The sequence below is a fragment of the Arachis ipaensis genome, chromosome B04 (assembly GCF_000816755.2).
Source record: "Arachis ipaensis cultivar K30076 chromosome B04, Araip1.1, whole genome shotgun sequence".
NCBI classification, from domain to species: Eukaryota; Viridiplantae; Streptophyta; class Magnoliopsida; order Fabales; family Fabaceae; genus Arachis; species Arachis ipaensis.
Window position 1 is genome coordinate 87,855,962 of NC_029788.2, and position 27,246 is coordinate 87,883,207.

Here is a 27,246-nt window from a genome sequence, read left to right on the forward strand (position 1 = left end):
GCATGAATCATGTCCTAAACATTTCTTTCACATTTTCAGAAAATTCTAACATACTCAATTCTCAAACCAAATGTTTTCAATTTCAATTTTCCCACAGTTAATTCATGAGCACTCTTACTAGTCTAAGCTAATCAAGGATTCAAATTAAGGACATTATTATTTTTCGCTTAGAGTTAATGATGTGCTAAAAATAAAGAACAGAAGGGGTAAAAATAGGCTCAAATTGGTTTGCAAGGGATAATGAAAGGGTAAGGACATATGGGTATGTAAGCTTAGTGAAATAAGGCCTCAATCATGTAAGTGTATACATACATCAAACCATGGAAATATAGAATTAAGCAAGAGAAAGATCACAATTTTAGAGAGAAAATCACACACCAAAAATAAAATATTGGTTGGTAAAATGTAACCAATCAAATAGGCTCAAAATCTCACTAGTTTTATGTGTTCGAGCTCTAACCCATGTTCCAAAATAATATTTCTTCAAACAAGTGTAATATTAAATTTTATTCAAATTAGTGAAATGTTATAAAAAGTTTCTTGAAAACGAAAATATTACTTCAACCAAGTGGTAAAATATGCACAAAAAATTCAAACAAACATGCAATTAAACATGAAAATGCAACAACTAACAAGGAAACTAGACCATTGGTGTTGAGATAGAAGAGTGACTAACCCATGGAGATCGGTATCAACCTCTCCACACTTAAAGGTTGCACCGTCCTCGGTGCATGCTAAGATGTGCAAGTGGACGGGTTGTGGTTCCTCAGCTGGGGCTCTTTTTGTTCCTTTCCTTGCCGGTGGTTTGGGGAGTAGCTTTCTCTTTACCCTTCTTGGTGGCCATCCTGAAAAGGGAAGAAGAAAGTAACTTAAATTCAAAGGGATAGAGCAAGGAAGAGAATAGGAGAGGTGGTAATTAATGCACATTAAAAGATAAATGATGTTGACACATGGTCATGACTACATGTGAAAAATCATAAACGGGAATATAGCAGTGCATATGAAGACAATTAAATGCAAGGTGTTTATTGGCATGCAGGCAAAGGCATGAGTAGCATAGATCAAACATTTAATATCCAATTTAAATGACCAAGTCTTTCATACTAACAACCTATTTGTAAGAACAATTATATTAAATTAATAAAATATAAAAAGGGAATTTGTGAAAAATAGGCATCAGAATAGTAGAATGGAATAATCTAGAAAAATGCATAATGCCATATGAGCTTTTTCACAAACACATAGCATGCATGGTATATAAGCTATTGAAAGTATTAAATTGAACATGCAAGCAACCCTTTAAAAAGTAATATATAATTGTCAAACAAAATTTTGAATAATCCACAAAAATATAAAAAATAATGACCCAAATAAATTTCTAACACCAATGAAAATGATGCAATGAATGAATGTATGCAAATAAATTAAATAAAATAGAACGGAAGAAGAAAGAAATAAGAAAAAGATAAAAAATAAGGATTTGGAAAAGAAAAATATAAGATATTTTGGCAGATTTGGATGAGCTGTGCGGCGCGAGCGACGCGGACGCGTGGGGCACGCGACTTGCGCTTATTCGGATTTGACGTGGTCGCGTCGGTCACGCGGTCGCGTGACACAGTTTATGTTACTGGCACGAGTGCAGCCTCGCGGTTGCACAACTCTCTGTTCAAAACTTAGTATTGCCAAAATCCAGGGTGACGCGGTCGCGTGGTCGACGCGATCGCGCGGGTGGCCTTATTTCCAATATGACGCGGACGCGTGGGTGACGCGTTCGTGTGGTAGGGCTTGTGCTGCTAGCACGGTTCCAGCCCAATTCCAGCTCAACTTTCGGCCATACACCCTTTTTACGTCGATTTACAGGGCCACGTGGTCACATGGGTGACGCGGACGCGTGGGGAAGCTATTTTTCAAATGACGCGGTCGCGTGGGTCAAATTATGCTAAAGGCGCACCTCCAGCCACGCTCTCGCATGACTCTCTGTTCAATTCTTTTCTTTCCAATGCACTAGTGACGCGGACGCGTCAGCGACGCTGCCGCGTCGTGTGCGTATTTTTTTTTTGAATGCAAAACGATATGGATGTTATGAGAAATTCCAGGTTCAATGAAATAAAATAATATAAAACTCAAAAAGAAACAAAACAAAATTAAATTAAAATTAAAATTGAAAAGGAACGATCATAGAGTTAAACCCCAAAGTGGTCCCTGAGATTCACTGTTTGGACCAATTTAGTCCCTAACTTACCAATTGCACCATTTATGTCCCCGACTTTGTAAAAATTGCACCAAGGTCGTCCCTAGCCACATCTCCGGGCAAATTAATGAACGCCGGCCAAGTGAGAAGCCATGCCTGCCCAACCTTCTTTCTTTCTTCTCTTCTCTGAAACCCAGCCCAACCCGCAGACCTCCACACCAATCTTCCGTCCGTCCGTCCGTCCCTACCGCCGGTGACCACCGTCGTTAACCCTCCCTCCTCCCTTCTTACTTTTCTTTCTTCCCTATTTCTCCATTTCTTTCCTCCTGTACGCAACACCCCTGTTCGTGGCGCCACCTCTGTCTGCACCTTCCAGTTCCGGTGAAAACCACCAGCTGCGGCGAAACTCTGTGCCGCTACGGCACTACCTTCGCTCCTTACGCTATCTTCTTTTTTCACTCCTCAACGCAGGTTCCATTCTATCCTCTGTGTCTGTTTCTTTTTTTTCTAATTATTTTTTTATTTCAGTGCCTTTTGATTCTGCTTTTACTGATCTTGTTAGACTTAGGATAGTTGATTATTTATGTTTCTGGACTGAATGTGTATTGGCTGGTTGAAATTTTTGGGTTGATTGATGCTTACATTAAACTGAAATTGCTGTTTATGAATCCTGCATACAACCTGTTCGATAAATTTCCTGAAAGTTAAATCTTATGTCTGATCATCATAGGCTTCAAATTTTGTTTTCATTAGGCATTGTAACTCATATTGTGCAGTTTTCTATAAGTTTTTATGATGATTGAGATTAAATTTTGGTTATGCACTTGGTGAATGTTCTTGCGTAACACCAAATTGAACTGAAATTTTAGAATTCATTCCTTGTTTGGTGTTAGCGAAATAAAAGGAAGAAAGAAAAGGAAGAAGGGAGGAGGGAGGGTTAGCGACGGTGGTCGCCGGCGGTAGGGCAGACGGACGGACGGAAGGTTGGTGTCGAGGTCTGCAGGCTGGGCTGGGTTTCAGAGAAGAAGAGAAGAAAGAAAGAAGGTTGGGCGGGCGCCAGGTCACTGCCGGCGTTCATTAATTTGCCCGGAGATGTGGCTAGGGACGACCTTGGTGCAATTTTTACAAAGTCGGGGACATAAATGGTGCAATTGGTAAGTCAGAGACTAAATTGGTGCAAACCGTGAATCTCAGGGACCACTTTGGGGTTTAACTCAACGATCATACCATGGTGGGTTGTCTCCCACCTAGCACTTTTAGTTAAAGTCCTTAAGTTGGACATTTGGTGAGCTCCTTGTCATGGCGGCTTGTGCTTGAACTCATCCTGAAACTTCCACCAATGCTTGGACTTCCAATAAGCTCTATCAATACCAAGTAAATTCCTCAAGCTTTGATGGAGTTCTTCACAAGTTTTGATCTCCCAAAATTGATCATCATATATTCCTGGATCCCAAATCTTGTTTCTACACCCGTCTTCAAGTTGATCATCATGATTCCATCCGGGTGGTTCAGCCTTAGAATTCTCACTGAAGCGTCCAAACAACTTCCCAGACCCATTCAATTGAGCTCTACACCAACCTTTGCGTTTAAACTTAAAGCTTCCAACCATAATGAACTTTGCAGGACAATTCTTACCACTGACCATCTTCTTCTTACTCTTAATGTCACAAAGAGCTCTAAGTTGACCATCCGTCTCCAGTAGCCCATATTCAAGTGGAATTAGAAAGCTAAGGGATATGAATTTTACCCACTTGAATGTTGTGAAGGATGATGGCAACTTAGGGGGAGGGGTCTCCAATAACTTTGGCAAGGTGATTTCAAGCTCCACTCCCTTGTGCTCTTTGACAACTTCCACCTCTTTGCAAACTTCTTTAATTTCAACCTCTTCCTCTTGGTAGCTTTCTTCCAATTCAATCTCTTCTTTATTACTTGCCAAGGGCATGGGAGGTTGTGCTTTTGCTTCTTGAATCTCCATCTCTTGATCGACCTTTTCCAAGTCCTTAACCATGACATGCCTTGGAGGTTGTACACCCTCCTCAACATCAAATGCAACCATCTTGGAAGGAGGCTCTATGTCTTGACTTTCCCATGGAGGTTCAGCATCTCCCAAGTCTTCAACGACTTCTTCCTCTGCAACTATTATGGCTTCCTCCACTTGTTCCAATACAAAGCCATGTTCCTCATTGTCCACCGAAGTTTCTAGTGTCTCCTTCATGCTTTGCTCTTCTTTTGATTCTCCACATGTAGCCATGGGAGTTCTTTGAGTGCTCAGATATTGGGAAGCTATTATATTTACTAACTCGCCTAAGGCGGCCGCGAAATTTAGCACACTCTTATTCATCCTTTATTGCCTTTGAAGAATAACACGAAGTCTGTCATCCATTGGAGGTTGGGGTGGATATAAGGATTCATTGGTTGGGAGAGAGGGTTCATAATAGGAAGGTGGTTCATCTTGATAATGATATGGAGATGGTGAATATTGAAGTGGTGGTTCATGAGAGTAGTTGTGTTGGAAAGGTGGTGGTTCTGTGTATGGTTCATTTGGCTCATAAGGTGGTTGGTATGGTGGATACGGGTTAGGGTCATATGAAGGTGAATGGTTGTAGTTGGCTTGTGAAAGTGGTGGTTCAAAGTTGTGTTGAGGAGGTTCATAGGCATATGATGGGGGTCCATCATATCTATCATCTTGGTATGTCCCCTGGAATGGCTCTTGACTATAGTAATTTGGTGGATGTTGGTTGTCACGGAAGGGTCCACCATAATTATTGTCTTGGTATGCATCACGGAATGGTCTTTGTCTGTGGTACTGTGGAAGGTGTTGTTGCCGGAAGGGTTGATCAGATCCTCGTGGCTCCTTCCATCTCTGATTGTTTTGACCTTGATGCATGTTTCTGCTATAATTTCCATTCCTTGTAACAACATTGGAACCAAACTCAAAGTGAGAGGGGTGAGAATTCATAATAGTAAGTAAAAATTAAAAACGAAAAATAAAAACAAATTTAAATTAAAAGTTTATTTAAATTTTGAATTTGAAAATTAAATTTTGAAATTTGAAAATTAAATTTTGAAATTTGAAATTTGAAATTTTGAATTTTAAATTTTTGAAATTTTGAATTTTGAAATTTGAAATTTAAATATTGAATTCGGAATTTGATTTTTGAAATAAGATAAGATAAGATTTTGAAAAAAGATTTGAATTTTAAAATTTAAATTTTGAAATTTGAAATTTGAAATTTAAAATTTGAGTTTTAAATTTTTAATTTTTGAATTTAATGAGGAAAGAGAAAAACAATAAAATGACACCAAACTTAAAATTTTTAGATCAGAACGAAGAAAACAACTAAGAACAACTTGAAGATCAAGATGAACACCAAGAAAAAAAATTTTTGAAAAATTTTTAATAACTAAATAAAAACCAATAACCTCTTAATTTACGAAAAAGAAAAAATAAAAACAAAAATAAAGACAAATAAACAGGTAAAAAGCAAATATTTACAATAACCAATAATAAGGCACACGTTTGCAATTTCCCGGCAACGGCGCCATTTTGATGAGAGGACTTTTGCGTGGTCTAGAAATTTGCTGATAAATCCTCGTTGCAAGTATAGTTTCTAAACCTTCAAAAGTCCTTTCATACAAACGTTTTGGTTGTCACAAGTAACAAACCCCTTTTAAAATTGATAACCGAGTATTTAAACCTCGGGTTGTCTTCTCAAGGAATTGCAGGGAGGTATGTTCTTATTATTGGTTATGAGTTTTGTAAATTGGGGGTTTTGGAAAGAAAGAGCAAGTAATGTAAGATAACAAGTCGTTAAAATAATAAATAACAAAGCTCTTAGCAAGGTATAACAACTGGAAGTCCTATCCTAGTTATCCTTATCAATTGTGATGAGAATTGGATTTTTCTCCCACTTTGTTAACCTCTAATTATGAAGGTATGTTAAGTGGATGAATTAATTTTTATTCCTCAGATCCTAGTCTTTCCTTAGGAAAGGCTAGAGTTATTGGAACTCGAATTAATTCTTGAAGAATTCCAATTTTCAATCAACAATGAGTTTGATAACTCAAGTGTCTCTAATTATTTAACCAAAGCCAAAAGGGGAAATATCTAAATTAAAAAGCATTCATATAAATAAAGCAAAGCAAAATTAAATCTGAAAATACCTTGAATTGCATTAACAAAAGGAATCAAATCTAACATGGATATTCATAAATTAAATTGAGAAAATAAATAAAAAGAACATTGAACCTGGGATTTAGAGGCACTCCTAAAACTAAGAGAAATCCTAAATCCTAATCCTATGAGAGAGGAGAGAACCTCTCTCTCTAAAAACTACATCTACTCCTAAAATTGTGAATATGAAAAGCTTTTTTTATGAATGGATGCATTCCCCTGCTTTATAGCCTCTAATATGAGTTTTCTAGGCCAAAAAATGGGTCGAAAACAGCCCAGAAATCGCTGGAGAAGAAATCTGCCACGCTGGTTTTTCGCCACTGCAATGCGTCTGCGTGGATTACGCGACCGCATCGCCTAGCATCAGAGAAACTATGGCATATTATATATCAAATCGAAGCCCCAGACGTTATCTTTCCAACGCAACTGGAACCGCGTCGTTTGGACCTCTGTAGCTGAAGTTATAGCTGTTTGAGTGCAAAGAGGTCAGGCTGGACAGCTTAGCAGTTTCTCCAACTTCTTGTATTCCTTCCACTTTTGCATGTTTCCTTTCCATCCTCTAAGCTATTCCTGCCCTGTAATCTCTGAAACCACTTAACACACATATCAAGGCATCTAATGATAATAAGAGAGGATTAAATATAGGGAACTTAAGGCCAAAGAAGGATGTTTTCAATCAAAGCACATAATTAGGAAGGCAAATGTAAAAACCATGCAAATAGTATGAATAAGTGGGTAAAGAGTTGATAAAAACCACTCAATTGAGCATAAGATAAACCATAAAATAGTGGTTTATCATTGACGCGAACGCGAGGGAGGTAGTTTTCGCAACTGACGCGAACGCTTTAGCGATGCGGTCGCATCGCACGCCTTCCTCTCTTTTTTTCTTTTTTTTTTATTTATATTTTTTTATATTTTTTTTATATATGCATGTATGACATTATGTAGTATGCAATGCTAATGCAAATGCTACGAATAACATCTAGGTTCAATAAAAAAATAATATAACATAAAAACAAACAACACGAAATAAAACCGAAAAAGAAACGACCATATCATGGTGGGTTGTCTCCCACCTAGCACTTTTAGTTAAAGTCCTTAAGTTGGACATTGGATGAGCTTCCTATTATGGTGGCTTATGCTTAAATTCATCCAGAAATCTCCACCAATGTATGGAATGTCAACAGCCTCCGAGGTCCCAAACTAGGCATGTAAAGCTGTTGAGCAGCTTCAAACAGGTTCTCAGGCTCTCAGGGTGACGAATGTCAGAATAGATTTCAAGATCCCAAATCTTGCTTTTAAATCTGCCTTTGTCTTGATCTATATTCTTCGATCTGGGCGGTTTAGAAATTGTATTCTCACCAAGGTGACCAAACGTCTTCCGAGACCCATTCAATTGAACTTGGTACCAATCCGTGCACTTCGAATTGAAGCGTGGAACCTTATTGAACCTTGTGCACCAGCTCTGAGTACGAGCCATTTTCCTCTTACTCTTAAAGCCGCAGAGAGCTCTAAGCTGGCCATCTGTCTCAAGCAAACATATTCAAGTGGAAAAGATAAAGGTTAAGGATTGTACCCACTTGAAGCTTGTATTAGGTGGTAATGGCCTTGGGATAGGTGTTTCCAGTGGTTCTGTAAGTTCTACTCCCTTGTAATCTTCTGTGAATTTCTCCACTTTTTTGCAAAATTCTTCAGCTGCAACTGCGTCCTGATCAAAGTCTTCTATGTCTTCCTCGTCACTCTAGTCGTAAGCTGGAGGTTGAGAGAAATCCACTTCGACATCAACTTCGTATTCACTTGGATAAGGTTCGTCAGGCTCATGGAGTTCAGTTGCGGATGTAAGTTCATGACTAGGAGAGCTTGATTCATGATCATCACTGCCTATGGAATCAACTTCTTGGTCTGTTCCGTCCAATTTTTCACAAGGTATATGCATTGGAGGTTGTGCACTGTCCTCTTTGGCATCAATCTCGGACTTCTCAGCGGAATCCTTTACAGTTCTTGATTTCCATGGAGGTTCAGCATCTCCTAAATCTTCAACCACTTCTTCCTCTACAACTATCATGGCTTCCTCTACTTGTTTCAATACAAAGCCATGCTCCTCATTGTCCACCGGAGTTTCTAGTGTTTCCTTCATGCTACACTCTTCTTTTGATTATCCACATGCAGCCATGGGAGTACTTTGAGTTCTCATATGTCGGGAAGCTATTAAATTTACTACCTCAGTTACGGCAGTAGTGAGTTCCAGTATGCTCCTTTGCATTTTCGCTTGCCCTTGAAGAAGAACACGAAGTCTGTTGTCCATAGGAGGTTGGGGTGGGTATGAGGGTTCATTGGTTGGGGAGGGGGGTTCAGAACAAGAATGTGGTGGTTCTCGGGAGTAATTGGATTGGGATTGTGGTGGATAAGGGTCATACGGTGATGAATGGTGAAAAGAAACTTGTGAGCGTGGTGGTTCAAATCTGCGTTGAGAGGATGGTCTATAAGCATAGGGTGGGGAGGTTGATAATTACAAGGGGGTCCACCATGTCTGTCAGCTTGGTATGCATTGTATAGTGGTCCCCGTCTATGATATCTTGGAGGGTGTTGTTGCCTAAAGGGTTGATCAGATCCTCTTGGCTCCATCCATCTTTGGTTGCTCTGACCTTGATGCATGTTCCTGCTATAGCTTTCGTTCCCTTCAACAATATTAGAACCAAACTCAAAGCGAGAGGAGTGGGAATTCATAGTAGCTAATAGAAATAAAAGGGGAAAAGCAAAAACAAATAAACAAGTAAAAGAAAAAATATTTACAATAACCAATAATAAGGCACACGTTTGCAGTTCCCCGGCAACGGTGCCATTTTGAACGATCGGTTTTTCTATCGGTAAAGAATGAAAGTAATCGCGTTGTAAGTATAGTTTCTAACCCAACAGAAAAATTCTTTCGTACAAACATTTTGGTTGTCACAAGTAACAAACGCCTTTTAAAATTGATAACCGAAGTATTTAAACCTCGGGTCATCTTCTCAAGGAACTGCAAGGAGGTATGTTCTTATTATTGGTTATGAGTTTTGTAAATTGGGGGTTTTGAAAGTAAGAAACAAGTAATTTAAATGACAAATAAAATAAATAAATAACTATAAAATAAACTCTTGGCACGGCATGAAAATTCGGAAGTCCTGTCCTAGTTACTCCTATGAGAATGAAAGTTAATCCCACTTAGTTAACCCTTATGAAGGCAAGGGAAAGTCAAGTGAACTAATTAGTTAGATTCCCAAGTCCTAGCCAACTCCTAAGGAAAGACTAGAGTTAGTGGAATACCAGTCAATTTAGCCGACATAACAACCAATCACGGATAGTCGATAACTCAAGAGCTTCCAGTTAATCAATTAAAGCCAATAATATAAAAAGCTAAATAAGAATCTTAGATCTGAAATACCTCAATTGCATTAATAAGAGAAAATCAATCTAAACATAAGGAGTTCATAAGTCAATCTGGAAACATAAGTAATTAAATGAGAGCATTAAAGCATCTGAAAGTAAAAGAGAAATATAAAGTAAAAGAAATATTGATCCTGATGAAGAGTTGAGATTCTAAATCCTTAAAGAGGAATCCTAATCCTAAAACCTAAGAGAGAGGAGAGAACCTCTCCCTCTTAAAACTACATCTAAATTGTGAAAAGTGAATAATTGAAGGCCTCCCCATGAATGGATGCATTCCCCCACTTTATAATCTCTAATATGTGCTTTCTGAACTTGGATCTAGGCCAAAAAGGGCTTCAGAAATTGCTGGGGGCATTTTCTGCAGTTTCTGGTGCGTGGCATCTGTCACGCGTCCGCGTGGGTCACGCGGTCGCGTCATCTGGAGTTTTCCTTATCACGCGTTCGCTTCGGTCACGCATTCGCGTCATCTGTATTCTGCTTAAGGCGCACGTTCGCGTTAGTCACGCGTTCGCGTCGCTGCCTTTTCGCGCTAGGCATGCGGCCGCGTCGTCCATGCGTTCGCGTCGCTGCCAGTTTCTTCAAAAACTCCATTTTGTGCTTTCCTTCCATTTTTGTATGTTTCCTTTTCCATCCTTTAAGTCATTCCTGCCTTAGAAGATCTGAAACTACTCAACACACAAATCACGGCATCGAATGGTAATAAAAGGTAATTAAAGTAATTATTTTCAAAGCATAGGAAACATGTTTTTCACATATATCACATAATAAGGAAGGGAAAGTAAAACCATGCAATTTACATGAATAAGTGGATGAAGGGTTGAATAGATCACTTAAATTGAGCACAATATATATCATAAAATATGGGTTTATCAACGCGTGCGCGTGCCTGACGCGTACGCGTGACAAGCGAAGATGACCAGCGACGCGTACGCGTGACTGATGCGTACGTGTGACATGCGCGATCTGCAGAATTAACAGAAAATGCTGGGGGCAATTTCGGGCCGGGTTTTGACCCAGTTTTTGGCCTAGAAACACAGACTAGAGCCAGGAAACATGCAGAGACTCAAGATACATTCTCATTAGCATAGTTTTAGATTTTTAGATCTGAATCTAGAGAGAAATCACTCTTCCTCTAGGTTTTCTTTTACATTCATAGTTTTATAGTTTATGCTTTTGCTTTGGATATTGAGAAGAGTCATCACCTCCATTGAAGTTACTATTCTAGTTTGTTTTCTTATTCCCTTATTATTCCATATTCTTAATTCTTGTTTAGAGTTGCAATTGGATTATTTTGGATTTATTAATATAGAGAATTACTTTTACCTTTAATTAATTTTCAATCCCTATTTTATTTGAATTATCATGTCTCTTTTTTACTCCAAACTCCCAACAACGAAGATGGTATCCATGTTGATGGAGTAGACTCCCAACTTGACATGGGGGTTGATTAAAAGGAGACACTTGAGTTGGAATGCTCAAGTGATTAGTTAAATTAGAAGTTGTTGGCTAATTCTCTATTTACTAACCCTAGACCTTCCCAAGAGAGAGGACTAGGATTTGCGAATAAGAGTTAGCTCAATCACTTAACTTTCATTTATTTAGTAAGGGTTAACTAAGTGAAAACAACAACCTCTTTATACTACACTTGAGAAAATTCCAACAAGAATAGAACTTCCAATTAATCATTCCCCCAGTCAAGGATTTTTATTTAGAATAATATAAATCCCTTTTAACTTTCATTGCTTTAATTTACAATCATATGCTTGTGCCCATTGCCCAAACTCAAAATTTCCCAGAAAACTCCTGATTAATAAGATAGCACCCTTTTGTCAAATCGTTGGGAGACGACCTGGGACTCATACTCCCAGTAATTTTATTCTAATTTTGTGACAACCTTTCTAAATTGATGAGCGGATTTTAGCTGGTTAAGAACTATACTCACAACGTATTTCTTATATCAATTTCTTAATCGGTCAGTTTTCGCCACGCATCAATTTTTGGCACCGTTGCCGGGGAGTTACAATAGCGTGCGAAATTATTAATTGGTGTACATATTTTTTATTTTTGCATATTTTATTTTTTTTATTTTATTACCATGAGTTATATGTTTCTCTCATTGAATGACGCGTTCACTGCCTGATCCGAGCTTAGCCGCATTTGATCCTGAAATTGAAATAACTCTTTCACGTATTAGGCGAGCTCGGCGTCGGTTAGCCTTTGAGGGTGGTGAAGTGATTGTTATCAATTCACCAGTCTCATCTGAGGGCGAATCTGAAGCGCCATCTGAGGGAGAAACAAGCTCCTCTACTACTAATTCAGTTGATTCACGTGCAGATAACATGGCAGCACCTAGGAGGATCACTCTCCAAGAGGCAGGGGCCCCAGACATTACCCTGCAACCATATCAAGTGCGTCACCCAAATCTGGTTGAAAATTTTGAACTGAAGACTGCACTAATCAACTTGATGCCCAAGTTTCATGGCTTACCTGCTCAGGAGCCTATCAAGCACCTTAGGGATTTTCAGATAGCCTGTTCTATTGTTAGGCGTCATGGTGCAAAGGAAACTTCTATTCTGCTGACCGCTTTCCCATTTTCTCTTAAGGAAAAGGCGAGGGAGTGGTACTACTCCCAACCTGAAGTAACTGTTACCAACTAGGACACGCTCAGGAGAGAATTCTTGGAAAAATACTTTCCAGCTGAAGTTACAGACAGATTGAGGAAAGAGATTTTCTGCATCATTCAAGGTGAATCTGAGACTCTTTATGAGTACTGGGAGCGCTTCAAGAATCTTCTGGACACATGCCCCCACCACATGATTGACAGGCTGATGTTGATCAGCTACTTCACTCAAGGCATGAATCCTTGGGATAAGACTACATTGGATGGTGCTAGTAATGGTTCTCTGAAAAAGTACAAGACCGCAGATGAAGCCTGGCAATTAATCAGCAACCTAGCTGAGTCCACTCGGAATCACAGGCACAGGAACAACCACTCAAAGGCTGTTGCAGAGGTTTCCTCTAGTAGTGAGACTTCTGCTCTTACACAGAGTATATGTGAGATGAGCAACCTACTGAAGCAGATGCAGTTGAATCAACAACAATCTCAGCCTCCCCCACCATAACAAAGTCAACAGCTAGTCCCTCAAAGAGTATACAGAATATGTGCTGATTATAGTCATTACACTGATGAGTGTCCATATCTCCAACAAGAGGATAATACCTTGGCAGCTACTCATAATTTCTATGACCGCCCGAATCAAGGGTACAATCAACAAGGCAACAACTACAACTAGGGTGGAAACTACAACCAAGGTTGGAGGGATAATTCCAACCAAGGTTGGAGGGACAACTACAACAGAGGAGGCAGAGACAACAATGGAAATCAGAGGTGGAATAACAACAACAGACAGTAGACCCAAAATCAACCCTACAAAGCACCTCACTTAAGGCAATCCCAAGCACCTCAGAACAACCAACAGCAGGCCCCTCAGATCACTTACCCTTCTCCTTCTTCTCATGACGAGATGCATCATTCTCTTGCACAAGGACAACAAGACATGCAGACTACACTGAACTCTACTTTAAATGGTCTGAATGCCACCTTACAAGCTCTCGTCTCCCGGATAGATTCATTACCTTCTTCCGCCAACCAGCCTTCAAGCTCCAGTGGAATTTCTTCTCAACTCTTACCTAACCCCATGGGTGGCATCAATGCCATCACCTTGATGTCCGAAACTACACTACAAGAGAGGAATCAGGAGGAGCCAAGCCCACAAGAACACGCCCCAATTAAAGACATAGTTGAAGTAGAAGATGCTGAAGAGGAAGAGGAAGTACAAGACATGGTTGAAGAAGAAGTAGCTCAGCTAAGGAATGGAGCACCAAAGGACACAGAAGCAGAAAGTGGCTCCATTCCTTTCCTATTTTCACACTTTGCACGAAAGTCTAGGAAGCAGATGGAACTTGATCCCAAAATGGTAGAAATTTTCAAAAAGGTTGAGGTAACTGTTCCCCTTTTTGATGTTATTCAGCAGGTACCTAAATATGCAAAGTTTCTAAAAGATTTATGCATACATAAAGATAAAATTAATGAATTAAAAACTATTCCTTTAGGTAGTTCTATATCTGCTTTAATGGGAGGTATACCTGAAAAATGTAGTGATCCAGGTCCATGCATGGTTAACTGTACCATTGGTGGTGTAATATTTTCTGACTGCATGTGTGATTTAGGAGCGTGCGTGAGTATTATGACATTGTCTATATATGATGCTTTAAGGCTCCCTCCCTTAAAAAGGTCGGCAGCTCATTTTGTTTTAGCAGATAAAAGCATCATCACAGTGGTTGGAATTGCTGAAGATGTGCTGGTAAGCATTAAGGGGCTCACATTTTCCATTGACTTCTATATCTTGGAAATGCCCCCTAATGACTCAGGAAGACCATTGATAAACCACGATTTTGTGATTTATCTTGTTCTTAATTTGGGGGATTTTATCACCTTTTTTCACATTTATTCAATGAAATAGCATGATTTTGCAATTCTCCATTGATTTGCGCTTAAATGTGAAAACATGCTTTTTAGACCTTAAAATAGCTAAATTTAACTCACTTTAATTCCATTCGATGCCTTGATATGTTTGTTGAGTGATTTCATGTTCATAAGGCAAGTATTGGATGGAAGAAGTGAGGAGAAAAGCATGCAAAGTGGGAGAACTCATGAAGAAATGAAGGAACCGTAAAATTGTCAAGCCTGACCTCTTCGCACTCAATCGACCATAACTTGAGCTACAGAGGTCCAAATGAGGCAGTTCTAGTTGTGTTGGAAAGCTAACATCTGGGGTTTCGAAATGATATAAAATTTGCTATATGTTACTTCGTGTTCAGGGGCGCCCACATGCCATGTACGCGTGCGCGCCGATGCTGCTCGTGGCCCACTAAAGTGAAATCGCCCCCAGCAATTTTTGAAGCACTTTGGGCCCAACCCAACTCATTTCTAATACTATTTCATCCAGAATTCAAGCTTGGGCAAAGGGGGAGAAATTGTTTGTAGCATTAGCATCATGTAGGTTAGTTTCTAGAGAGAGAAGCTCCCTCTTCTCTCTAGAATTAGGTTAGGTTAATTTCCATCTTAGATCTAGGTTTAATTACATGTTTTCATCTTGTTTCTTTTATGATTTCTTACTTCTACTCTTTCATTCTCATGATTTGTAATGTTAATTTCTCTTTTATGTTCATGGATGCTCTTGTTGGATTTGATTTACTTTTAATGCAATTTAATCTTTGATGTTTCTTTATTGTTGATTTGAGTTATTGATCTTGTTTCCTTGTAATTTGTAGTTGGTAGATTTTACTATTCTTGCTCATTTACCATGCTTTCCCTTTGTATCCACTAAGTTTTTGACAAAATGCTTGGTTGGATGTTAGAGTAGATTTTGAGCATTCTTGGTTTGGAAAGAGTAATTAGGCAATCTTGAGTCATGAAAACCCAACTCATGTTGGTGATCTAGAGTTGTTAGCTAATATTGTTTTCATTGACGCTAATCTTTTGCTAATTTAATTAGTAAGTTGATTAGGACTTTTGGATTGAGATTAGCTAGTCTTATTAGATTTCTCTCATGGAAGATAATATGATACCTTCTTCCAATGTTGGAGACGACGTAATAAGATAAATTCTTGTTTATATTTGTGACATGATTAATTAGTCTTGTTTGACATTCTCCCTATGTGAAGATGACATGATACCTTCTTCCGTTTGTTGGGGTTGACTAAATAAGGCGAATTGATCTATGCACGACTAGGATAGAAAGCCTATGATCTCAACCCTTGCCATGAATGTCTCTCTCTTTATTATTTACTTTCTCTTATTTACTTGTTCTCTTTAATTACTTGCTTAATTTACTTTTCTTGTCATTTATTTTAGTGCCCCTCTTATCAATCAAAAACCCCCTTACCCCTTCATAGCCAATAATCATTCACTTCATTGCAATTCCTTGTGAGACGACCCAGAGTCCAAATACTTCGGTTAATTTTCATTGGGGTTTGTACATGTGACAAAATTATATTTTAATTTGATGTGAGAGTTGTTTGTTGGTTTGGAGCTATACTTGCAACGTAAATATTTTGTGAAATTCCTTACCGACAATAATTCTTGTATCAAATTAATAGCACCGTTGCCGGGGAATTGCAATGGTGCTATATTATTGGCTATTGTATATATATATTGTGAATAGCTTGATTTTTGGTTTGTTTGTTAGTTTTTGCTAGTTTTAGGATTTGGTTTTCTTTGTTTCTTGCTAGAATTTATTTTTGTTTTCTCTTATCACCATGAATTCTCATCACTTTGGCTATGAGTTTGGTTCAAACTATGTTGTAGGAAATGAAAGCTTTAATGAAGATGTGCATCAAGAATTTGGAAATCAAAGATGGGAAGAGCCTCCTCAAGCCTATGGACAACGTTCTTGGAAACAACCTCCTCCGAACTCTTATGGGTATAATCCTAATTCTAATGCATACCAATCTAATGTATGTGATGACCCTTATTGTGATTGTCAACCACAACCACCACAGACATATGACCCTTTTCCTCAACATAGCCCTCCACCACACTCACAAGCCTCATATCACCATCCACCTCTACATGATCCCAACCCACACACACCATATCAACCACCATATGAACCACCTTCCAATTACAATAACCTTCCTTCAAACGATGAACCCTCTCTTCCACCACCTCCCGATGAAGCCTTCACGTAAGAACTAAGAGATCTTGAATCTCATATCTTAAGGCAACACGAGGAGGATGAAAAGAAATTTGAGGAGTTAAGAGCAAAAATGGCTATCATGGTAGAAGCCATTGGCAACATAGTTTCATTCCGCCTAAGCCTAGGCGATCAAGGTACTCCCATTGTTGAATGTGGAGAAGCAACCAAGGAGCTTAGTGAGGGAGTGAACTTGAAGCTCCAAGGTGAAGAAGATGAGTTAAAGCAAGAAATGCAAAAAGAGGAGGAGGTAGAGATTATTGAACAAGAGGAAGTAGTGGTTGGAGCCTTAGAATATGTTGAGTACATAGAGGAAGCACAAATTGAAGAGCCTTCTTTCATGGAGTTCGAAGTTGATGTTGAGGAGGAGAGTGCACAACCTCCAAGGCACAATGTGATTGAAGAATTGGAAGAAGTGTTCCAATCAATAGGCCCTCCTATTTATGATGACTCCACATCAATATATGATCCTCTTGAATTTGAAGAATCCTTCCCCACTATGCTCGGAATTGATGATGGGGTAGATTTTACTCAACCTCCTACTTATGATTTGAGTGATGGGGAAGAGCTAGAGGACATTGGTGAAGAAGAAATTGAACTTGAGGAAGCTTGGCAAGAGGTAAAGCTTAAAAAACCTTGCCAAGTGGTGGAAGCCTCTAGGAGAGGATGGACGGGAGTAGAGCGCGCCTTGTCAAGACCGTTGGGAACTCCTCCACCTAGGTTGTCATCTAATCCTCCATTCGAGTGGAATTAAGTGTAAGAGGAGGATGTTTAGTGGTTGGCGTTGTAAGTCTAGGCTCATTATGGTTGAAGTTTCAAGGTGCAAAGGTTGAACTAGTGCTCAATTGGAAGGGTCTAGGAGGATAGTTTGGTGCTTCTATGAGAATTCATCTCTCTTGCCACCCGGAGGAAATCACCATGATCAACTCAAGGACGGGTGTGAAAACAAAGTGTGGGATCCCGGATCGCACAAGGAAGATCAACTTTGGGAGCCTATGGTTTGTGAAGAACTCCATCAAAGCTTGGAGTTATTAACTTTGAATGATGAAGTACAATGGAAGTCCAAGCATTGGTTGATGTTCAAGGATGGATTCAAGCACAAGCCACCTTGATGAAGAGCTCCCCATAAGTCCAACTTAAGGACAATAAACAAAAGTGCTAGGTGGGAGACAACCCACCATGGTAAACTCTTTCCTTTTTCTCTTTTGTTTATATTGGTAGAACTAGTTTAATTTTATGTTTTGAATTGCTTAGTTGAGTTTATTTGGGAATCTAGTAGGTTAAATAAGGTTTTATGATGTTCTAGTAGTTGTTTGGAGGTTTGGAATGCTTGGTTTGGTGCAAAAACATAGAAAAAGATTTGAAAAATAGAGCACCAAGCCGCGCGTGCGCGCACCTGGCACGTACGCGCGCCTCAAGCATTTTCGACCATCCATGCGGACGCGCCATGTACGCGTACGCGTGGATTGAGTTTTTCTACCCCTCTATACATTCACCCGAGAGTTGTGCCTGAAGTGTGCCAACTTTGTGCCCAAAGGCACGCGCACGCGTACATTGCGCGTACGCGTCGACTCTCTGCTTTGCCATGCACGTGTATGCGTTAGCTGCATGTACGCGTCGCTTCCATTTCATCAATCCACGCTTACGCGCACATGACGCGCACGCGTAGATTGCCTTGTTTCACTCAGCTTCTTTTCTTCTCTTCTTTCCATTTCTTTCCTTCTTCTCTTCTCTCTCCTTTTCTTTCCACCCTTCAAACATCATTGACACGCAAGCGCCAAGGGTGTATCGGTAAAGATTCTCTTCAAAAAAACCGCGTTGTAAGTATAGCTCTACCAACAACAATCCTCGGGGGTCAAATTTAGAAGAGGGATTTGGTTGTCACAAGTTCAACCCCAATAGAAATAACCGAAGTATTCAAACCTCGGGTCGTCTCACAAGGAATGGGCAATCATGTGCTTCGACATTGGTTAGAAATCCGAGGTTGTGAGTTATAAGCATGAAAATAAATAGGAATCTTAACAAACAAGTAATCTTAAAATGCAATAATTAATTCAATCAACTAAGCAAAACATAAGCACTTTCAATGAATAAACAACATTCCACTTAATTCTATTGTAACCCAAACAAGAAACTACAACTAAAGCAATTGGTTGAGAAAGTTGATTTCAAGTATGAATAATAAAGGTAACTCTTGGCTAGGTTCGGGAATTAGGATCACCATCCTTGTCTAACAACTATACCTTGACAATTATAAGGAAACAAGCTCATTAAGTCTACTCTCAAAGTCTTAAGTACGTGATATCTACCCCTAGACTTGAAGTACGTCAAATGGCCCTGATCACATCAACCCATAAGTCCCAACCTACCTACTAATTAGATTAGTAGTGGGTTGGCGTCAATGAGTATCAAATTGACCACCTAAGCTCCCAAATCATCAAATCCATTAGACCCAATGACTCAACTTTACCCAATTCCCTTGACCTAGGTCAAGAGTGAAAAAGACTACTCCATAATCAAAGTAAACAATTCATCAAACACTTGGTAAGCACTAACAAAAGGCATGTTCAAAATAGCAATTAAATTGAATTCTACAAATACCCACTAACAATTATCAACATACAATCATCCAAATTACTAGACTAAACATAGAAATCATCAATGTAACATCAACAAGTCAAGATTCATAACATTCATGAAATGGGTATAAAATGATAATTGACAAGAATTCATAAACTATCACAAGATATAAGCAAAATTGTAACAAAAAATTCAAATTGAACAATTAAAACTAGTAATTAACAAGATCCAAGTCGTAAATCAACAATGGAAGATCAAATTTAAACTAGATCTAGAGAGGAACAAAGGTTTCTCCCTCTAGAATAACCAAAGAACCAAAAACTAGCTAAAAATTATGTCCTAGTGTAAAATGAGTGATCTCTCTCTTTCCCCTTGCATCCTTGGGTCTTTTTCCATGCAGAAACAGCTTGAAATTGGGCCTAGTGAGCTTCAGAAATCGCCAAGCACGATTTCCTTTAATGAGGTCACGTGAAGCATTCCACGCGTGCGCGCCAAGTGCGCGTGCGCGTCGATAAGAATCTCTTGATTCGCGTGGATGCGTCCATCCTTGCGCGCCGCTTCCAGCCCATCCCATCCACGCGTGTGCGTGGAGTGCGCGAGCGCGCCGATGCTGCTTTCCCAAGATCTCAATTCTTCATGTTCCTCCCTTTTGTACATGCTTTCTCCCTCTCTTCTAAGTCATTCCTACCCTATAATTCCTGAAATTACTCAACAAATACATCACGGCATCGAATGGCAATAGAAGAGGATTAAAATATGGAAATTTTAAGGCAAAATAAGCACGTTTTACATCATAGAGCAATATTGGGAAGTGAACACAAAACCATGCATTTCTTGTGGATAAGTGTGAGAAATATTGATAAAATCCCTCAAAATAAGAACAAGATAAACTACACAATCGGGGTTTATCAAATCTCTCCACACTTAAACCAGGCATGTCCTCATGCTTAAAATGAAAAGACCAAAGATCATGGTGAGAAAGGTTTTATGAAATGCAAACTACCTAAGTGGATGCACGCAACTAATGTAAGATCATCTATCTACTTGGTCAAGAGTAAATCTATCCTTCAAGAATACATGTGAGCATATAGGGTGAAAATAGTATGCAATTTATGAATCCTACCAAATTGAATATCACTAAAGAGTGCATATGACTTGCTAAACGAACGCTTGTGAAAGCCGGGAACAAGCATTGAGCATCGAACTCTCACCGGAAGTGTATCCGCTCTATTCGCTCAAGTGTCTAGGGTTCGTCACTCAATCTCCTCCTAATCATGCTTTCCAAGATTTGTCTTTCATCTAACAATCAACAATTACTTAATGCATGCTTACAAGTATCATGAGGTCTTATTCATGGGTTGTAACCGGGCTAGGGTGAAGGTAAGGATGTATATGGTCAAGTGGGTTTAAAATTTGAGTCCTTGATCAACCTAGGATCCACTACAATATATTCCTAGCTACCCTTGAATTTTACCCTTTTTGCATACTCATGCATTCTTTTCAATTCACACCCATATGCATTGTTTTTATTACTCTATCTCGGGGCGTCTTTGTCCCCTTTTATTGCTTTCTTTCTTCTTTTTTTTTTAATAAGCATCCTCCTTTCTTGGGGTTTTTTTGTAAACCCAAGCGTCAATGCATACAGTTTAATCATCCGCCACATGAGCATGTTCCCAAAATCCTAGAATTTTTCAATTGCACTACAATTATATACCTACATATCTACCCAAATTTCCCAAGTATACCCTCCTAATTGAATGCTACATATCCTAACTTACCTAAGCCAATCAAGGATTCAAATTTAGGGACATTCATGATTTTTCACTTATGGTTGTTGATGTGCTTTATTTAAGAACAAAAGGGTTTATCTAAAGCTCAAAATTGGTTAGCAATGGTAGATATAAGGGTTAAGGCTATTTGGGAGAAGTGACTATTGAATTGATGGCCTCAATCATGTAAATACATTCATACACAAAGCAATGGACATATAGAATCAGACAAAGCAAGGATCACACTCATAGAGAGAGATATGCACACAAGAATGGAAATAATGGTTAAAAGATGTAACCATGCAATAGGCTCAAAACTTTCATGCTTGTGTCCTTAGCTCAATTACTATGTTCCAAAATACATTCTTAAAGCAAGTTTACTGCAAAAATTTTCAGAATTTTTGGTAGGTCACCTAGAACACAGTTTCTTGGAAAGAAAGTTATTGTTTTGACCAAGTAACGCTATAGAAACTAACTATCATGCAAAGGGTATTTACAAGCAAAACTAACTACACATGCAATATATAAAAAGAAAAATAAATCCATGGGTATTGAGGGGAAGAGAACGTTACCCATGGAGATCGGTCAGACGACCTCTCCACACTTTAGAAATTAGCACGGTCCTCCGTGCTACAAATAATATGCAAGGGATGGTCGGGACCGGAGCCTTCACTATCCCCTTCATCAGAGCTCCCATCACTCGGGTCTGAGGTGGATGTGAATATTTCGGGTTCCTCCATGCTAGGGGTAACAAAACCCAGAAGCGTCTTGATGTAAGTAATCGGCGGTGGTTGTGCCGCTCATATCTATCAAGCTTCCGGTGAAGATCTTCTATCCTTTGATGTGTGGATCTCAGTGGTGGTAATGATGAGCTAGAAGGAAAAAGAAGTGGCGGGGCCATGTCGAGGCTTGGTTTGTTCATGGGAAGGTGTAGGTATTTTCCGCTTGGGACCACATCGCCCTTAGCCGGAACCATAATCTTCTTATCCTTGGCTTCCCAAGAAACACCCGCAGCAGCAACTAAGTCAGACACCAATGCTGGAAATGGCAAATTACCCCGGTCGTGAACTTGACTCATCGCTTGCTTGACAAGAGGCGGAATGTTCACCGGCTTCTCCGTGAGAACAAACCAAACAAGCAAGGCAAGGTCCGCCGTGATGGATGACTTGTGGGTGCTAGGCAACACATAGTGGGATAGGATTTGGGCCCAAGCTCTAGCTTCCACAGTGAGGAAGCGAGCGTCAATGCTCTTGGGCCTCATCCGGAGTCGACCATGGATCCAAAATCCTTCTGGTTTAGCAATGACTCGGAAAATCGAGTCCCAGTTGAATCCATACTTCTCTCGCTGACATAAGACTTCTTGGTAGCCATCCATGTCACTTGGCACTGGTAGGACATTAAGCACTTGCTGAATAGCCTCTTCTGAAACTGAGACTTGCTTCCGGCGCATGTACACCGATTGAAGAGAGGGGAGATGGTAGTTGGTAAAAGTTCTTCCACCAAAGAGAGGTTGATTTCTCTTGGTTTTCGCAAAAGAAACTCCCATCCTCGCTGTTCAATGCGGGACAAAATATAAGGAGCAACCTTGTCCGGCGGAGCGAGTAGATGCTCGGGGTGATAGTTCCTTACCGCTATGGAGGGGAACATAAGTTCACAGAAGCGGTTAGGGAACCTTGAAGGATCTTTCGCCGGCTTGCCCTTGTCATTCTCATCAATAGAAGCAGGTGTCTTTCCTTTCTTCGATAGGGGTTTGGCTCCTATTGAAGAACGCGCCTTAGAATTTGATTTTTGGGGTGCCCTCTTTGCGGCCGGTTTTCTTGGAGCTATCTCCTTGCCTTTCTTGGTGGCCATCCTAAAAAGGGAGAGAAAGAAGGAAAACATTAAACCCAAGAATCGATTTCACAAAAGACATGCAACTGAATTGTAATGCCCGTGGTAGATGTAAAAGCAAGGGTCATAACACTTGGCATGGGATGCAAGAGGGAGTAATGCATGCAATGGCATGAGAAGAGTAGTCTTAAGCATCCATAATAAAAAGTAAGTCATGTTCAATGATATCTAATTGGCAAGTATCAACTCTAAGCACACAAGTTAGACTCAATGCATTTAAGGGAAAGCAAGTGAATGAGGAAGGAACACCAAATGGAGAAATATATGGCTAATTTTAGCCAAAATGGTATATGTGCATTTCCTCAAATACTTAGAGTGCAATAATCAAGCAATGAGAAATTATGAGATACTAAACCAATTCAAAACCCAAAATGGAACACCAATCATCATATAGACATCACACAATGGCAAAGGTTAGAGAAAGAATGACAAAAGATCTAGTAATGCAAATTAAGCTCAAATTCAACATCCATGGAGAAATAAAGAAAAGAAAAGGAAAATAAGCCGGAAATAGTGGTTGTCACCGGTGAGTGGCCGGAGACAATGGTGGTGGATTGTGGAAGAAGAAGAAGAGAAGGGAAATGATGGATTGAGAAGAGAAAGAAACTAAAGAAGAGAAGGGGTTGAGAGAAAGGAAAACAGGGCAAGGCGCGAAGGCCTTAAATTGACTCGCGCAACCGGTGCGCACACGCACGGTGCGCTGGCGCGTCGATGAGAGTGCTAGCAGATGGCGCGGGCGCGTCAGTGGCGCGCGCGCACAAGAGAGGTTGTGCCTCAGGCACAAAAGTGGCACAAAGTTAGCACAAGTCTCTGGTTTTTGTACCAGAGTGAGTCAGTGAGGTAGGCGCGCGGGCGCGCACCCTGCGCGGACGCGTGCTTGAGGTGTTTCGCCACTGGCATGGATGCACACTACGCATGGACGCATGGGTTTTGGCACAAGGTTGGCCTAATTGTGGCACAACTCTCTGGTTTTTGTACCAGAGAAGTCATATTCGCCATTGGCGCGCGCGCGCACCGTGCGCTAGCGTGTCGATGGTTAAATTGCAAGAGTGCACGCAGGCGGCATGTACGCAGACGCGTGAGTGCCTGGCGCGATTGGGAACGAAGTGGGCATAACTCTTGGGTATTTGGCCCAAGAGTAGGGATTTGCCACCGGCGCGCGCGCGCATTGTGCGCTGGCGCGTCAGTGCCCTTTTTCAAAGAACAATTTTTTGTTTTCTTTGCTTTTGCACACCCTATCTACAAGAGCATTCTTCCTACCCAATAAAATCAGCAAAACTAACATTCCTATGTATTCAATCAGTGACCAAACGATCACAAAACTCACAAGAAATTAAGAATACTAAGAAGATGGTATAAACAAGGAAGATCTTACCATGGTGGGGTGCCTCCCACCAAGCACTTTTCTTTAACGTCCTTAAGTGGGACAGTCCTTTTCTTAAGCTTCCTCTCTTCTTGGTGCATCCTCCAATATGTACACTTCTAGCTCTCTAGGAGGCTTGCAACCATGATACTTCTTCACTCTATGTCCATTCACCTTGAAAGTCGCTTCACTTTTGGGATCAAACAACTCCACCACTCCGTAGGGCTTCATCTCCTTCACCTTGAAAGGTCCTTCCCATCTAGAGCGGAGCTTGCCAGGCATAAATCGGAGCCTTGAGTTGTAGAGGAGGACTTCATCTCCTTCTTGAAAGTCCTTCTTCCGAATGTGATGGTCATGGAATGCTTCAGTCTTTTCCTTGTAGATTCGGGCATTCTCATATGACTCATTCCTCAAGCATTCAAGCTCCTCTAATTGTAGCTTCCTAGCTTCACCCGCCTTGGCTAGATCCATGTTGCACTGCTTTACCGCCCAATAGGCTCGATGCTCAATCTCCACCGGAAGGTGGCATGCCTTACCATAGATGATCCGGAAAGTGCTCATCCCTATCGGAGTCTTGTAGGCCGTTCTATATGCCCATAACGCATCTCCTAACCGGAGGCTCCAATCCTTTCTTTGTGGATTGACCACTTTTTCCAAGATTCTCTTGATTCCCAATTGGACACTTCCGCTGGCCCATTTGTTTGTGGATGGTAAGCAGTAGCAACCTTATGCGTCACTCCATAGCACTTGAGCAATGCTTCTACCTTCCTGTTACAAAAGTGGGATCCTTGGTCGCTCACGATTGCTCGTGGCGACCCATAACGGCATACAATGTGATTCCTTATGAAAGAAACAACGGTATTGGCGTCGTCAAGGCGGGTAGGCACGGCCTCTACCCACTTTGACACGTAGTCAACCGCTAACAGAATATACAGACACCCACTAGAGTTGGGAAACGGTCCCATAAAGTCAATGCCCATACATCAAATATCTCACAGAACAACATAGGTTGCTGAGGCATTTCATCCTTTTGGGATGCGTTTCCTGACTTCTAACACTGATGGCAAGACACACATAACCGGTTAGCATCCTTGAATAAGGTTGGCCACCAGAATCCATAATCCAACACTTTTTTAGCGGTCCTTTGTGCGCCAAAGTGGCCACCACATTCGGACGAATGACAAGCTTCAAGGATTGGTTGGAATTCGGATTCCGGGACACATCTTCAAATTACTTGGTCCATGCCTGTCTTCCACAAGTGAGGGTCATCCCAAATATAGTATTTGGAATCACTCCTCAACTTGTCCCTTTGCTTTTTCGAAAAGTTGGGAGGGAAGATTCTTGCAACCAAGTAGTTCGCCATCGGGGCAAACCAAGGAAAGCTATCCAACACAGCATGCAAACTATCCAATGGGAATGAGTCATTGATCGGAAATGGATCAGTTTTTAAATTCTCAATGCGGCTTAAATGATCCGCAACCAGGTTTTAAGATCCACTCCGGTCCCTAATCTCAATGTCAAATTCTTGCAAAAGCAAGATCCAACGTATGAGTCTAGGCTTTGACTCATTCTTTGTCAATAAGTACTTTAAAGCCGCATGATCCGTGTATACCACTATCTTTGAACCTAGCAAATAAGATCTAAATTTATCTAAAACATGAACAATGGCTAAGAGTTCTTTTTCGGTAGTGGTATAGTTGGATTGTGCTGCATCTAGTGTCTTAGAAGAGTAAGCAATGACATAAGGGAGTTTACCATCGCACTGTGCAAGCGCGGCACCTACAGCATAGTTTGACGCATCGCACATTATCTCAAATGGCAACGTCCAGCTGGGGCCTCGCACGATCGGTGCCGTGGTGAGAACTCTCCTTAGCTCTTCAAAAGCTTTTACACATTCACTGTCAAACTCAAAATCCACATCTTTTTGGAGTAGGCGCGACAATGGCAAAGCGATCTTGCTGAAGTCCTTGATAAAGCGCCTGTAAAATCCTGCATGTCCCAAAAACGAGCGGACCTCCCTCACGGATGAGGGGTGAGGTAAAGTAGTAATAACATCGACCTTGGCCGGGTCCACAAAAATGCCTTCATGAGAGACTACATGTCCTAACACTATGGCTTGTCGTACCATAAAGTGACATTTTTCAAAATTTAAGACAAGGTTGGTGTCAACACATCTAGCTAGGACCTTGGCCAAGCTCTCTAAACAACAATCGAATGAGATACCATAAACACTGAAGTCGTCCATGAAAACTTCCAGGCAATTCTCCATTAGATCGGAGAAGACACTCGTCATGCACCGCTGAAAGGTAGCGGGTGCGTTACATAGTCCAAATGGCATCCTTTTATAGGCAAAGATGCCAAACAGACAGGTAAACGTGGTTTTCTCCTGATCTTCAGGAGCAATATGTATCTAAAAATAGCCAGTAAATCCATCAAGAAAACAGTAGTGAGATTTACCTGCCAAGCGGTCTAGCATCTGATCAATGAAGGGTAGGGGGTAATGGTCCTTCCATGTGGCGGCGTTCAATCTTCTGTAGTCAATACATACTCGCCACGCATTTTATACCCTTTTAGTAACCATTTCATCGTCGTCCTTCTTGACCGTTGTGATGCCTAACTTCTTGGGAACAACCTGAACCGGGCTCACCCACTCACTGTCGGAAATTGGGTATATGATATCCGCATCCAGTAATCGAGTGACCTCTTTCTTCACTACATCAAGGATGGTTGGGTTGAGCCTCCTTTGCGGTTGCCTAACTGGCTTGGCTCCATCTTGGAGAAATATCCTATGCATGCACTTGCGGGGGTCAATTCCCACAATATCTGCTAGGCTCCATCCTATTGCTTTCTTGTACTTTCTTAGAACGTCTAGGAGCTTTCTTTCTTCTTCACTTGAGAGCTCACTAGCAATAATGACCGGAAACCCTTGGTTGTCCTCTAAGAAAGCATATTTCAAATGAGATGGAAGGGGCTTCAGTTCATTTTTTACCTCAAGGTGAGGTTCCTTTTCATCAAGCTCATGGGACTCATTCTTGACAATTTCTTCTTGTTCATCTTCTTGGTCATCCTTCTCCTCAGCAGTGGGGTAGCACGAC